The sequence below is a fragment of the Solanum stenotomum genome, chromosome 12 (assembly GCF_019186545.1).
Source record: "Solanum stenotomum isolate F172 chromosome 12, ASM1918654v1, whole genome shotgun sequence".
Classification (NCBI taxonomy): domain Eukaryota; kingdom Viridiplantae; phylum Streptophyta; class Magnoliopsida; order Solanales; family Solanaceae; genus Solanum; species Solanum stenotomum.
The window spans coordinates 9,872,378-9,887,664 of NC_064293.1; positions in this window are offsets into that span (position 1 = coordinate 9,872,378).

Genomic DNA, 15,287 nt, shown 5'->3' on the forward strand with positions numbered 1-15,287 from the left:
TAGTCTTGACCGGCGAAAAGTGGGTTGATTTTGTCATTCTGTCAACAATTACCCAAATAGAATCATGCTGCCTGCGAGACCTTGGTAAACCTGTGATGAAGTCCATATTAATAATCTCCCACTTCCATTTCGGAAGTTCTATATTCCGATCCAAACCACTGGTGCTCTACTTTAACTTGTTGGCAATTTAGGAACTTAGCAACAAATTCTGCAATGCCCTTCTCCATACTATTCCACCAATACACATCTTTCAAATCGCGATACATCTTTGTGGAACCCGAATGAATGGAATATCTAGAGCTATGAGCCTCCTCCATGATCCTCTCTTGGAGTCCATCCACCATTGGTACACACAATCTACCTTGATATCTCAGTACACCATCTCCCCCTTGTTCAAAATCTAATACTTTTTGCTTATGAACATTTGCCTTCAATTCAAGTAAAATAGGGTCCTGGTCCTGCTTACCTTTTACTTCTAACACTAATGATGATTTAGCCCAATTCATTACCACTACTCTTCCTTCTGTGGAATCCATAAGTCTGACTCCTAAGTGTGTAAATCTATGTACATCTTTTGCTAACTCTCTCTTTTGTTCCTCAACATGGGCNAATACTACTCTCAAAATATGATACTAGCTCTTTATGTTTAAAATCATACTTCTTATATAATTTGAGATTAGCGCTCAAAAACTTAGCTCAAAGGCTATCTTGGAAATCAAAGTTTCCCCTCTTGCTTCATTTAGAAAGCGATTTTCTCTTTTATGAAAACTAGCCCAAACGCCCTTTGGAAATCGAGGTTTCCTTTCTTGTTTAAATGTGAAAATTGTTTAAAACCTTTTGGAATAGATAGTCCCCATATACTTTTGAAGAAATGAACTTCAACCTTTACTCTTTACTGAACTCAAAACTTAAGTCTTAAAACAAAGTTAAAACGTTTGCAAAAGACTTTTGGAAAACTTTAAGAACTTCTCTATACTTTGATCTTAACTGCTCTTGACTTGACTCTTAACTGGTCCTCGAATTGAATTATCGATTCAAGGTTTTTGATTTGTGATAGGAAGGATCACATGATGTTTAGGAATGATCTTAAATAGCTAAACATGAGAAAAGTCACGAAATCACCGTCTTGGAACAAGTCCGCGACGCGGAGGTGTTTTAAATACTTACTCGTGAAATTAAATTTTGAGACAGAGGAGTCCGTATCTTAACCGCGACCTGGAGAAACTTTTTTTGTCCTTGGGGGAGCAAGTCTGCGACACGGACTTGTGTGCCAAATCACGATCGACTTTTTCCTTCTCCGTTTTACTGCCCCAATTCGCCTAAACTCGAATATTGATCTCAAATTCATTTTAGATTCCGATACCCAACATATGGACTCAGGAACCTAACTCAAAATAACTCTATAATCTGACTCAAAGATCTCAGAAACTCCTCAATTCATCCCAATTCAAGAACAACATTCAAATTCAAGAATACATGTCATGAACATCAACTTTCAAACTCTTTTAGGACGAATTTCGCTGAGCTAAACATGTTTGGGGCGTGGGTGAATGAACCCAACGCTATGAAAGACTCACATACCTTGTAAGATTAATTCCTTGGCGAAATCCACCACCAAATCGCACGATCTTAGCGAAATCTGAGTTTTTCTTCTCCTTTCTCCTTTTTTCTCTTTTCTCCAAGCCCTAGTGTGAATTTCCAATTGACTAAACTGATCTCATTCTGATTTGACCCTTAATTAATTCAGTAAAACGAATTAAATTAATTGGGTAAGGAAAAGACTAATCTACCCTTCAAAAAATCCAGATTAGACTTTCCTTAATCGCACTGCCCAACTTCCAAAGGGCATAACTCACTCATACGAACTCGTAATCGCGCAAACTTGGCGGAGTTGGTAAGCTCATTCCAAGATCTTTCCAACCATATCTGGAAGTACACCTAACTCATCCTGAGCTAGGAGGTATGACCGTTTGAAGTTGACCAAAACTCAACTTTTCCTAACTTAAACAAATTTTCCAGATTTTCATTTTTTCCAAAAATGGCTATTTCCAAATATTAGCTTTTTCCTAGTTATTTCAAATTGCGAGATGTTACAGTGTTTCTCAACAAGCTTATTCATTCTCTATCTCAACAAGAGAAATAATTTCATACTATAAACTTCTCAAAGCAACTAATTTGCTTAGCTACAGTAATCTGTTTGGTTCCGGAAGTTTTGGCTATGTCTACAAAGTCATTCTCATATATGTCCTATTCCAATTAAACTGTTTAATCTGAAAGGGGAAGCAATTCTTAAGAGTTTTGACTCAAGCTATGATGGTCTAAGCTAATAGAGAGGTTGTTACTCCAGTGAACCCAAATGTGGGTACAACGGTGATAAGGGTGAGACTTTACTAGCATGAATCCCCCAGGGTTTCATGAGTCAAAAGTTGATAAGGACCCTAAAGAATATGTTGATGAGATTTATAAGATAGTGGAAATTATGGTAGTGTCTGTACCATCTTGAATTCGAAAAGACAGGAAATTTTAGTTTTTCACAAACCTGGTGCCAGCACAGACGACGTCACCCACGGCCCGTAGGAGGGACAGCGGTCCATAGGTGGTGGCGTGATTGACAAGATTGATTTTTTTAAAAATGATTCGTTCCAGTACATTTTATACGGTTCACCAGGATGGTCCGTCATTCAATGCACGAATCGTAAATAGGTCTCGTAGGTGAGTCCTAGACTTAGAGAAATTTGAAATCCAAGATTGGGACCTACCATCGTGGTCCACGGTCCGTCGATGGACCCACGGGCCGTAGGTGTGGTCCGTCATTCGGGATCTACAATTGGTGGTCTCTAATATCACCTACAACCAACACAGACGATATGTGGTTTGACCAATGAATCGTGGGTTGGGCCCTGAGTGGGGTCGGCAATTATTTTCCTAAAGGGTTTTTAGGTCTTTTCCTAATTATTCTAGCCTAATACTATGTCAAAATAAGTTCAATTGTGTCATTTTTTTCTCCATAAAATATATATCATAGAAAGAACACTTAATTAGTCGATTTAGTTCTCTAATTGGCGTATCTCAATCTTGGCTTCTACTTAATTAACCATGTTTGACATTCTTTTAGCCTCACTTGTAGAAGACAAAATTGGGGTACACCAATCTGAAGAATAAATCATCCAAATTAAGTGGTTCTATGATACAATGTTTTCTAGAGACAAAAAGGGTAAAATTTACCTTATCTTTGAAGACTTTACAAGTTCATCAGGACAAACATTTCTTAAAAGCTTTAGGACAATAATATGGTTGTAAATAGATTGTGCGAGTATTTTTGCATTCTCCAACAATTTTGGTATCTAGTCCATCTTTGTTAATTGCTGTAAAATAAGTTATTTGCAATTAGAAGGATCTATGGTCCAAGAAACTATCCTGCATTTTTCCATTAGTTTCTTGCATGATTCCATCATGCCAAAAGATATTGAGTTTGACATTAATTGGACCACAATTTAAACTCATTATTTAGATATACCTATTGGTTTGATTAATTTATTCCTATTGCTTAAAGAAAAGGAGTCAGATCTTGTATCAAGCATCCTATTTCTAACTTTGTGTCCCATGACACCTTGTCCCCCTCCTATAGTGGTCTCCCCCTCTAAGGCCATATTTGCAGTTGAACTAGTACCGAGTGCCAATTTTTTAACCTTTGGCCTTTTGTACGTACATGAATATTAAAATCTATCTGGATGTGTTGTTTTGGGAAGACTATTGGGCATTTGGATAAACCTTATTTGATGATATGTTCAAGGAGAAACAAAGCATTGTCTAGTTCAAATATACCTATTGGTCAATGAAAAGGGGTATACCTAAATAAGCAACTGAAACTATGGTCCAAATAGTTGCATACTCGATATCTAACTACATGATAAAAGTAGGCCAGAAACTAATGGAAAAACACATTATATTTTTTTGGAATGTAGATGATTCCCATCGCATTGAACTTAAGTTACAGAAATTAACATAGATAGATTGGATACCAGAAGTTTTGAAGAAGGCAAAAACATAGGTACAATTTATTTACAAACATGCTACAGTCCTAAAGCTTTTAAGAGATGCTTGTTCCAATTAGCTTGTAAAGTCTTCAAAGATAACGTCAATTGTGCAGTTTTTGTCTCTATAAAATATTATATCCTAGAAAGAACACTTAATTAGGTGGTTTCAGTCCTCTAATTGGCATACCTCAATCTTTGCTTCTACTTAATGAACCATTTTGGCTTTCTTTTACCCGCACTTGTAGAAGAAAGGATTGGGGTACATCAATCAGAAGAATAAAACATCCTAATTAAGTGGTTCTATGATACAATGTTTGCTAGAACAAAAAGGACAAAATTTACCTTACCATTGAAGACTTTACAAGATCATCAGGAAAAACGTTTCTTAAAAGCTTTAGGACAATATCATGGTTGTAAATAGACTGTGCGAGTTTCTTTGCATTCACTAAAACTTTTGGTATCTAGTCTATATTTGTTACTTGATGTAAAATAAGTTCTTTGCAATTAGAAGGATCTATGGTCCAAGAAACTATCATCCATTTTTCCATTAGTGTCTTGCATGATTCCGTCATGCTGGAAGATATTGAGTTTGACATTAATTGAACCACAATTTAAACTCATGATTTAGATATGCCTATTGCTCTGATTAAGATATTCCTATTGCTTAAAGAAAAGGATTCTGATCTTGTATCAAACATCCTATTTCTTACTTTGTGTCCCATGACACCTTGTCCCCCTCCTATAGTGGTCTCGCCCTCTAAGGCCATATTCGCAGTTGAACTAGTACCGAGTGGCGCTTTTTTAACCTTTGACCTTTTGTATGTACATGAATATTAAAATGTATTTGGATGCGTTGTTTTGGGGAAACTATTGGGCATTTGGAGAAACCTGATTTGATGATACGTTCAAGGAGAAAGAAAGGATTGTCTGGTTCAAGTATACCTATTGCTCAACGAAAAGGGATATATCTAAATAAACAATTGAAACTGTGGTTCAAATAGTTGCATACTCGATATAACTACATGATAAAAGTAGGCAAGAAACTAATGGAAATACACAAAATAGTTTTTTGGAACGCAGATGATTCCCATCGCATGGAACTTATGTTACAGAAATTAACGAAGATAGATTGGATACCAGAAGTTTTGAAGAAGGCAAAAACATTGGTACAATTTATTTAGAGACATGCTACAGTCCTAAAGCTTCTAAAAGATGCTTGTTCCAATTAGCTTGTAAAGTCTTCAAAGATAATGTCAATTGTGTAGTTTTTGTCTCTATAAAATATTATATCCTAGTAAGAACACTTAATTAGGCGGTTTCAGTCCTCTAATTGGTGTACCTCAATCTTGAATTCTACTTAATTAACCATTTTTTACCCTCTATTGTAGAAGACAGGATTGGGGTACGCCAATCAAAATAATAAAACATCGTAATTTAGTGGTTCTATGATACAATGCTTTCTAGAGACAAAAAGGGAAAAATTTACCTTATCTTTGAAGACTTTACAAGTTCATCCGGAAAAACGTTTCGTAAAAGCTTCAGGATAGTAACATGATTGTAAATAAATTGTGCGAGTAATTTTACATTTTCCCAAACTTTTGGTATCTAGTCTATATTTGTTAATTTCTCTAAATAAGTTCGATGCAATTATAAGTATCTACGGTCCAAGAAACTATCCTGCATTTTTCCATTAGTTTCTTGCATGATTCCATCATGCCGGAAGATATTGAGTTTGACATTAATTCGACCACAGTTTAAACTCATTATTTAGATACACCTATTTCTCTGATTAAGATATTCATATTGCTTAAAGAAAAGGAGTCAGATCTTTTATCAAACATCCTATTTCTAACTTTGTGTCCCATGACTCCTTGTCCCCCTCCTATAGTGGTCTCCCCCTCTAAGGCCATATTTGCAATTAAACTAGTACCGAGTGCCACTTTTTTAACCTCTAACCTTTGGTATGTACATGGATATTAAAATGTGTTTGGATGTATTGTTTGGGGAGACTATTGGGCATTTGGATAAAGCTGTTTTGATGATATGTTCAAGGAGAAACAAAGCATTGTTTGGTTCAAATATACCTATTGCTCAACGAAAAGGGGTATATCTAAATAGGAAATTGAAACTTTTGTCCAAATAGTTGCATACTCGATATCTAACTACATGATAAAAGTAAGCAAGAAGCCAATGGAATAACACAATATTTTTTTGGAACATAGATGATTCCCATCGCATGGAACTTATGTTAGAGAAATTAACATAGATAGATTGAATACCAGAAGTGTTGAAGTAGGCAAAAACATTGGTACAATTTATTTACAGACATGCTACAGTCCTAAAGCTTCTAAGAGATGCTTGTCCCAATGAGCTTGTAAAGTGTTCAAAGATAACGTCAATTGTGCAATTTTTGTCTCTATAAAATATTATATCCTAGAAAGAACTCTTAATTAGGCGGTTTCAGTCCTCTAATTGGCGTACCTCAATCTTGGCTTATACTTAATTAACCATTTTTTACTTTCTTTTACCCTCACTTGTAGAAGACAGGATTGGGGTACGCCAATGAGAAGAATGAAACATCCTAATTAAGTGGTTCTATGATACGATGTTTTCTAGAGACAAAAAGGGAAAAATTTACCTTATCTTTGAAGACTTTACAAGTTCATCAGGACCAAGGTTTCTTAAAAGCTCCAGGACAGTAACATGGTTGTAAATAAAATGTGTGAGTATTTTTGCATTCTACGAAACTTTTGGTATCTAGTCTATCTTTGTTAATTGCTGTAAAATAAGTTTCGTGCAATTAGAAGGATCTACGGTTGAATAAACTATCCTGAATTTTTTCATTAGGTTCTAGTTGATTCCATCATACAAGTAGATATCGAGTTTGAAACTACATGGACCACAATTTAAACTCTTGATTTAGTTATACTTATTTCTTTGATTAAGATAAGCCTATTTTTCAAAGAAAAGGTGTCATATTTTGTACCAAACATCCTATTTCTAAATTTGTGTCTTGTGACACCTTGTGCCCCTCATATAGAGCTTTTGCCTTGTCCTTTTTCTTTGTGTCTATTCCACAAGATTGGAGGGAATCTTTCAAAGATCCTAAATGGAAATAATATATGCTTGAAGAAATGAAGGCTCTAGCAAAAATAAGACTTGGGAATTAGTCATTCCTTCACCAGAAAAAAATTGATCAGCTGCAAGTTGGTATTCATAGTGAAACATAAAGCTAAGGGTTCGATTGAAAGGTTCAAGGTCACCCTTATAGATAAGGGATTCACTTAAACGTATTAAAAGGATTATCAAGAGAGATTTGGAGTTATCTTGTGCAGTCAAGGCTCTAGCAAAAATAAGACTTGGGAATTAGTCGTTCCTTCACCAGAAAAGAAATTGGTCGGCTGCAAGTTGTTATTCATAGTGAAACACATTAAGCTAATGGTTCGATTGAAAGGTTCAAGGTCATCCTTGTAGAAAAGGGATTCACTTAAACGTATTAAATGGATTATCAAGAGAGATTTGGAGTTATCTTGTGCAGTCAATCTTGATTGTGAATTGCAATAGTTTGAAGTAAAAAAAGCATTCTTACATGGTGACTTGGAAGAAGAGATTTATATGGAGATTACTTCTGAATTTGATAAGGAAAAAGAGTCAAGAAAAGGTGTGTAGATTGAATAAAGCCTTATACAGGCTAAAAGAGTCTCTCAAAACATGGTTATCTATATTTAGCAAATCTATGATCAACAAAGCAATGTTGATCATACGCTCTTTATAAGATATCACAAGAGGTAATATCACTCTTCTTATAGTTTATGTTGATCACCAAGTACTGACAGATGATGGCAAAAAAGAGATGGTTCAACTAATAAAGCTCTGGGCTCAGGAATTTAATATCAAGGATCTAGGGAAGCTCCAATATATTAAGTGAATTGAAGTGTCTAGATTAGGAAAATGAATCTTAAAGGGAAAATATATTCTAGATTTTCTAGAAGAAAATTGTATGTTGGGTTGTAAGCTAGCAGGATCATCAAGTGAGAACAACCACACGCTACAAGCAGTGATAGGAGATTGGTTGATAGACAAAAATATCAGAGATTGGTTAGAAGTCTCAGTTATATTTCATAGACTAGACCTGATATAACATAAGCAGTTAGCATGGTAAGTTGGTCAGTGCATGATCCTCGTGATTCTCATATGCAAGTTGTTCTTTTAATTCTGCGGTATTTAAAATCTACTCAGGGAAAAGGTCTTCTTTTTCGCCAAACATGGTCACCTCCATATAAAAGCTTTTTCAAATGTTGATTGGGTTGGATCTCTAGATGATAAAAGGTGTACAACCTGTTATTGCACACTCGTGGGAGGGAACTTAGTTATTTTGGGAAGCAAGAAGCAAAGTGTAGTAGCTAGATCAAGTGTTAAAGCAGAGTATAAAGTTATGGCTCAAGACGTTTGTGAACTTATATGGATATAAAAGCTACTAGAAGAACTGAAATTATACGAAGATGATATATTGTCCTTGTACTATGATAACAATGCTTCCATCAGTATAGCCCAATATCCCATAATGCAAAATAATATGACCGAACAAAACTTATTAAAATTGATCTGTTTCATCAAAGAAAAAGTTGACCAATGATACCTTGAGCTTTTTCCATGTGATATATATCCTATTACGTAGATTCTTATCTGATTTAGTTTTCAGCATTATAGAGATTATATTTTATTTCCTTAATTGTATATTTCATAGTTAGGCATTTTACTACTAAAAACACAAGATTTAGCAACAAGTTTTTTTGTGGCTAAGCAACAAAATCTTTCGCTAATCCTATTTAGCGACAAATTAGCAATAGATTTTTGTTAGCTACGAGCGAAATAGCAACAAATTAGCGACAAAGTTCATAGTTAAATCCATCTTTTTAGTAGTGATTGTTTTGTGCATAAATACCTCTATGATTGATTGTGCAGAGACGCTTGAGAATTAATGAAATCTCTATTCTCAAAGTCTACAATTTCAATACATCTCACTACTTCGTCTTAATATTAATATGTAAAATGGTGAACTTATAAAAATATTGTAAGATTACATATCATCATTAATCTAAATCAAATTAGATAACATACATAATCTATAGAACATACTTGTTCTTGTCGTAGCGGAAGCGGAAGAGTTGGATGAACCGCAGTTGAATTTTACTACTCGATGGTGGTTGTCAAATATGTAGTAGCAACCCCTATACCACAGCCTAAACCGTAATTGATTGAGGAGGGAATATAATAATGTGTGGATTGCTATATTATTTTTATATGTTGTATTTTTAATAACATATCATATGTGTGTTTAAATAGAAATTATTAGGGCTAACTAGTTACCCAAATGGGCCTTAAAGCACCTCTTATGGGTGGGCCCGAATTTCCTACAAATATAAATTGAATAACTATAACCAAATTTATCCTCTTGAAAATCTTTATATTGGTTTTAAAAATAATTAGAGCCTTAGAGGATTTAACAACACGATTACAAATAGACAAGTAATATAAATGTTTTACATGAGATGAGGGGAAACACTATCAGGAATTTCCAACGAGTTAACAGACATAGACCTTCAAGACAACAAACAAAAATAGTAATGACAAAAAACATATATATCGCAAAACCAATATGATAATAAAGGGGTAGTGCACGAAGTATCTTACATTCACACAGGATACGAAAAAGGGTCACACCCAAGGGTTGTAATCGAGGAAACTTACACTGCGTAAATATCAATGACTAATTCCGCGACTCGAATTCATGACCTATATGTCCGTAGAGATAATTTTATCATTGTTACAATGCTTACCTGAGGATAAATAAAGAAAAGGGTTAATTTGCATTATCATTTTACTTTCTTTTCTTGCAAATATATCTATTCTAAATGAGTTCCAATTTATACTCTAATGAAGAAGAAAATCACCCTCCATTCTTCAAGTTTTTACGAATCAAACAATTAAAAATAGAAAAATGTTACTAATTAGCCCCTTCAATTTTCTTCTTAAGTGAAATTTCACCCCCACAATTTTTTTCCACTTTCAACCCCAAGAATTGGAACGATCAATACATGAATGAGGGGACATGTTGAAGAATATTCAAGTAAATAAAGTGTGTTTACCCTAACATCTTAAGATTTAAAAATGAGATTGTCATATAATTCAGATAAGTTTACCTTAAAACTCACCATGAAAGCAACTTCCTGATCTAGCCTTGAGATGATACTGGACACAGACTTTTGTATCATGAATCTAGAATCCGACCAACGACTTTTGTCTATCTCAAACAAGTTGGAGAGATCAAAACTAGGAGAAAGAGAAATAGTGTCGAAAGAATTCAAACAAGTAGGCTTCATTGGTAATGAGCTTTGCTCCGTGTCTCAGAACACTTTGCACCTGAATCATCCACAATATCAAAGACGCTATGAGGCAAATCATCCTTTTCTCGATCCAAAATTGGTGGTTTATCAACTTGCTTGAATCCTTTGTTGAACCAATTATTGCCCATTAACTTAGCTAATAAGATTCTTGAAAATAGATTTGGATCAAGAATGCATTCAGATTTACGTAGGAAAGTCCCATATTCGGGTTAAAAAGCTCCCTAACAAAGGCAACTTTGTACCCAAGGGGACTCAAACCCGAGACCTCTGGTTAAGGACAAAGGCAGGGGCGGACCCACATAGGAAGTATCGGGTGCTCGAGCACCCATTAACTCCGACGAAAATTTTGTATATGCTTATAGAAACTACTGAAAAATAGATATAATCAATTCGTGAGCACCCACTAAACAAAAAGGGTTGACGTTTGGTTCACAGAGCAAAGTTAAAGCTTATGTCGACACCCTCAACTTTGAGGGTTCGAATCCCATCGAATTGAGTTTCTTTTTTTTTTTACTCTTCTTTTTATTCCTATTCATTGTTATTTGCTTGGTTTTTTTTCCTTTTCGATTTATTGTTTTTTCACTTTTCTATTTTTAATATTTCATTTACTAACCAAACTATAAAATATAAGTTTTTAGAAGAAAACCCTTCTTGGCAAGCAACTTTACATTAAAGGAAGTGAGCACCCATAGCCTTCAAATCCTGGATCCGCCATTGGACAAACATGTGCTTACCACTCCACCACAACCTTTGTTGGTACTTTAGGGTATTTGAATTCCCTTTAACTAAATTACTTGTGCATTTTACCCTGTTTTTAAGTTCCTTGCAAGATAGACTTTGGAAAATCTACCTTGGCCTAACAATTTACCAATCTCATACTTATGTGTCAAAATTGTGTCCTTTTTCTCCATTTTTGGTCTCTACAAGCTCATTCTCTAGATGAAAGAACGCATTCTAAGCGCACGAAGAAATTCAAATTCTGCCTCTATGTAAAGCTCATGATGCAGTTTGCTTAGTAGAAGACATAGCAGTTATGAAATCTTCTTCTATATATTCTTGCAAGTAAATAAATTAGCCCTCTTAGTTAATCTATGACAATATTAATATGCAGTGTTTTATTTTACTAATTGAATTAACCGTAAATAATATATCATACCAATTTTGTTTACAGAGCAATACGAGTGGTATTATTTGTTAGATCCTATTGAAACTAATATATCATACCAATAAGAATATGGCTATTGAAACTATATCAAGATTAGAATGACATAATCATTCATATTAGTAGGGCTATGGGGGATGAGGGAGGGACAAATTAATGTGAAATGTCACCAGTAGAACTTATTTTCCTACTTTTAATACGGAACACATCCATGGTGTCACACTTTTATGCCATTTGGAAACCCACAATTGCAACACAACAAGAGAATTCTCCATTTTAAACCAATTTGCAGAAAATCATTGAGAAAAAACATCAAACAGTTTGTGGGCAAGAATTTATATGGTCAGCTGCACACTGAGTTTCAAATGGATTCACTAAGAAATAAAAGAAACAATAACACATGTCTATTGGTGGACAGAGTGACAAGATACTTATGGTTTGTTGTGGTTGGTGGGAAATGACAAGTACTGTGTGCAATGTGCTTGAAAACTAGCTTGGATACCATGATTATAGCAAAAACGTGATTACATGTTCGGAATACTTATACTCAAAGGGCTTTATCAATTTGGCTATTGAAACTATATCAAGATTAGAATGGCATAATCATTCATATTAGTAGGGCTATGGGGATGAGGGAGGGAAAAATTAATGTGAAGTGTCACAGTAGAACTTATTTTCCTACTTTCAATACGGAACACATCCATGGTGTCACACTTTTATTCCATTTGGAAACCCGCAAAGAAAAATGTAATTGCAACACAACAGCAGAATTTTCCATTTTAAAACATTTAACAGAAATTCATTGAGGCAAAACGTCAAACAGTTTGTGAGCAAGAATTTATATGGTTAGCTGCACACTGAGTTCAAACGGATTCACTAAGAAAGACCGAATCCATCGGTGACCCCCTAAACTTGGCACGATCATTCACTTAGACACCTTAACTAGGCTTTGTTCATTTTAGACACCTCATGTCACGCCCAACTGTGTCAATTTGACACTTTCTGCTGAGATGGCATAACAAATGTGATACACTCACTAAACGCGCGTGAGAGCCTCATTTTACCAAATTTTAATTTTTTTCTTCTTCTTCTTCTTCCCATTTTTTGGCTACCATTTTCCAAGCTTTAACTCTTTCCATGGTGAAATAAATTTGACGATGTCACAAACAACAAGTGAATTCTAGCGCCCATAAATTTTAAGCTTAAATACTTTCACTTATTTTGTTGTCCTTCTTCCTCCTCAAAATAATTTGAGAAAATCAACATAAATTTCAAGAAGAAAAAAACACTCAAAAATGGCAAGAAATCATATTTTCAATTATCAAATCCTACATTTGGTGGGGGAGGGTCGGGGGTGGTGGTGGGTGGAGAAGAAAATCTGAGTGAGAGAGAGGGGTTGGGATTTGAGGTGGAGGTGGAGGTGGGTAGTAGATAAGACAATTTGGGGGTGGTGTGGGTATAATTTCTTTTTATTAAAAGTGTTTTTTTTAAAAAAATTATTTAGTTAAAGAAATGCCACATGTCAATGAGTCATTGGTAGTTTTTTTCCTACTCAAGATTCATCATTTAATAATTTTATATATATATATATATATATATATATATATATATATGCCACGTGTTTTTATTTAATTCGTCACTTTGACACATCATCAGCGAGTGTTTTACACACACCTTACAAATTTGGCAGATTATCGAAAAAGTGTCAAATTGACACAGCTGGGCGTGACATGAGGTGTCTAAAATGAACAAAGTCTAGTTAAGGTGTCTAAGTGAAAGATCGTGCCAAATTTAGGGGGTCACCGATGGGTTAGCCCACTAAGAAATAAAAGAAACAAAAGCACATGTATATTGGTGGACAAAGTAACCTGCTACTTGTGGTTTCCTGTGGTTGGTGGGAAATGACAAGTATTCGTGTGAAATTAGTCAAGGTGTTTGAAAACTAGCTCGGATACCACAATTATAGAAGAAGTGTGATTACGTGTTCTGAATACTTATGCTCAAAGGGCTTTATCAATCTCCTCTATATTTCAGTGTCAGAGAACAATATCAAGGGATTCTTAATTTTCTTTCCTTTTTTCCTTTATTTTTTTATTAATTATATATTTTAGAAAATAAATCTTGAGAAACATTATATTGTCCTTCATTATTATTCTGATTGAGATTTTTCATTTTTTGTATGTATTATTAAGGTGGGAGATTTATTCAAGAATGAAACTACTCTTAATTACAAGAGTTCATATTTTTGGGTATGAAACTTCAAATTTATTTAAGTTTAATAATTATTAGTGCAGATTTCACATTTGATCTATATGATTGTGTTTTTGTTGTTTCCGCTATCAATAACCAGTCCTACATAATATAATTGGGAAGTGCTAAATGACCAAAAAATTTGGCCAGAAATTAAAAAAAAATTATAATTTTTTTTAATTTTAAAATAAACTGATCTTTTTTCCATTTTTTAGTTAAAGATATTAAAGTTAAAAGGGTAAAAATGTTTAAAAAGGTAAAATAACATAGAAAAAAAAATCATTCTGGCCAAATTTTTTGGCCAAAAAGATTTTTCCAATATAATTATCCCTTAATTAGTTGTTATTAAAAATTATTGGTGTAATATACCACAAATATATCAAATTACAGTTGAAATAATATGAACAAAAATGTATAAACAAATCTTTAGGCTGAGGCGCAGATATCTCGTTCTCTTTAAGGAGATTCAAGCCCATTGCGGCATAACCGCATCGATCCAACAATAATACTCTTGACTTGTCCCCTCCAGAATACAACAACCCAATTGTACAACTCAAACAACTCCGAATTAGTTGAAGAGTCCAAAGCTCCACAGAAGAACACCTTCCTTCAACATATAAATACTCTCTTGTATATAGTGAATATAGTTGAAAACTTGGAATATTTTTATATGCTTCAACCCTCTCTTTCACTACTACAGTACACTACAATATTATTTCACACTTCTCATCTTGTTTGAGATGCTTCACAAAGGAAGAAACACCACTATTTATAGGTGAAGAAGTCTTCCATATAATCAATAGGTAGAATGAGGGATAGTAATGTGGGTAGATAAATGTGATAGATGTTACATGAGTTACATGAAACTAATGGTCACATGAGTTACAAGAAACTAATGACCATGAGAGTTACAAGAACTAATGACTATATAAGTTACAGGAACCAATAGTCATCTTTTACCACAATTAATAGAGAAAAGGCCCAAAATAATCCCTCATCTTTGGGTTAAGACTCAAAGTCATCTTTGAGTTTTCACATGGAGCATTAATAGTCCCTTATGTTTGCAATATTGGTGCATTATTGGTCCTCCTTCAAGATTTTGCCTATTCTTTAGCATTCTTTTTATTCGTATTTTATGTATGGAATATTTAATCGTCATTTTATATATTTAGTAGAAATAATAACTCTGTGTGAGAGATTGTGAGAAGAAAAACACCTTATTTTATTTTTTAGAAATTGTATTAAAGGTAAAGTCGAGAGCTTCATCACGACGATTTCACGTGCAATAATACAATTTTTTTTCTTGCAATGTCATATGTTAAAATGTTCTTAGTTTACCTGTAGTAATATTTATACTGAACATAACAAGGTATTCTTGTTCTCACATTCTCTCACATAGAGTTATTATTTCTACTAAATATATAAAAAGAT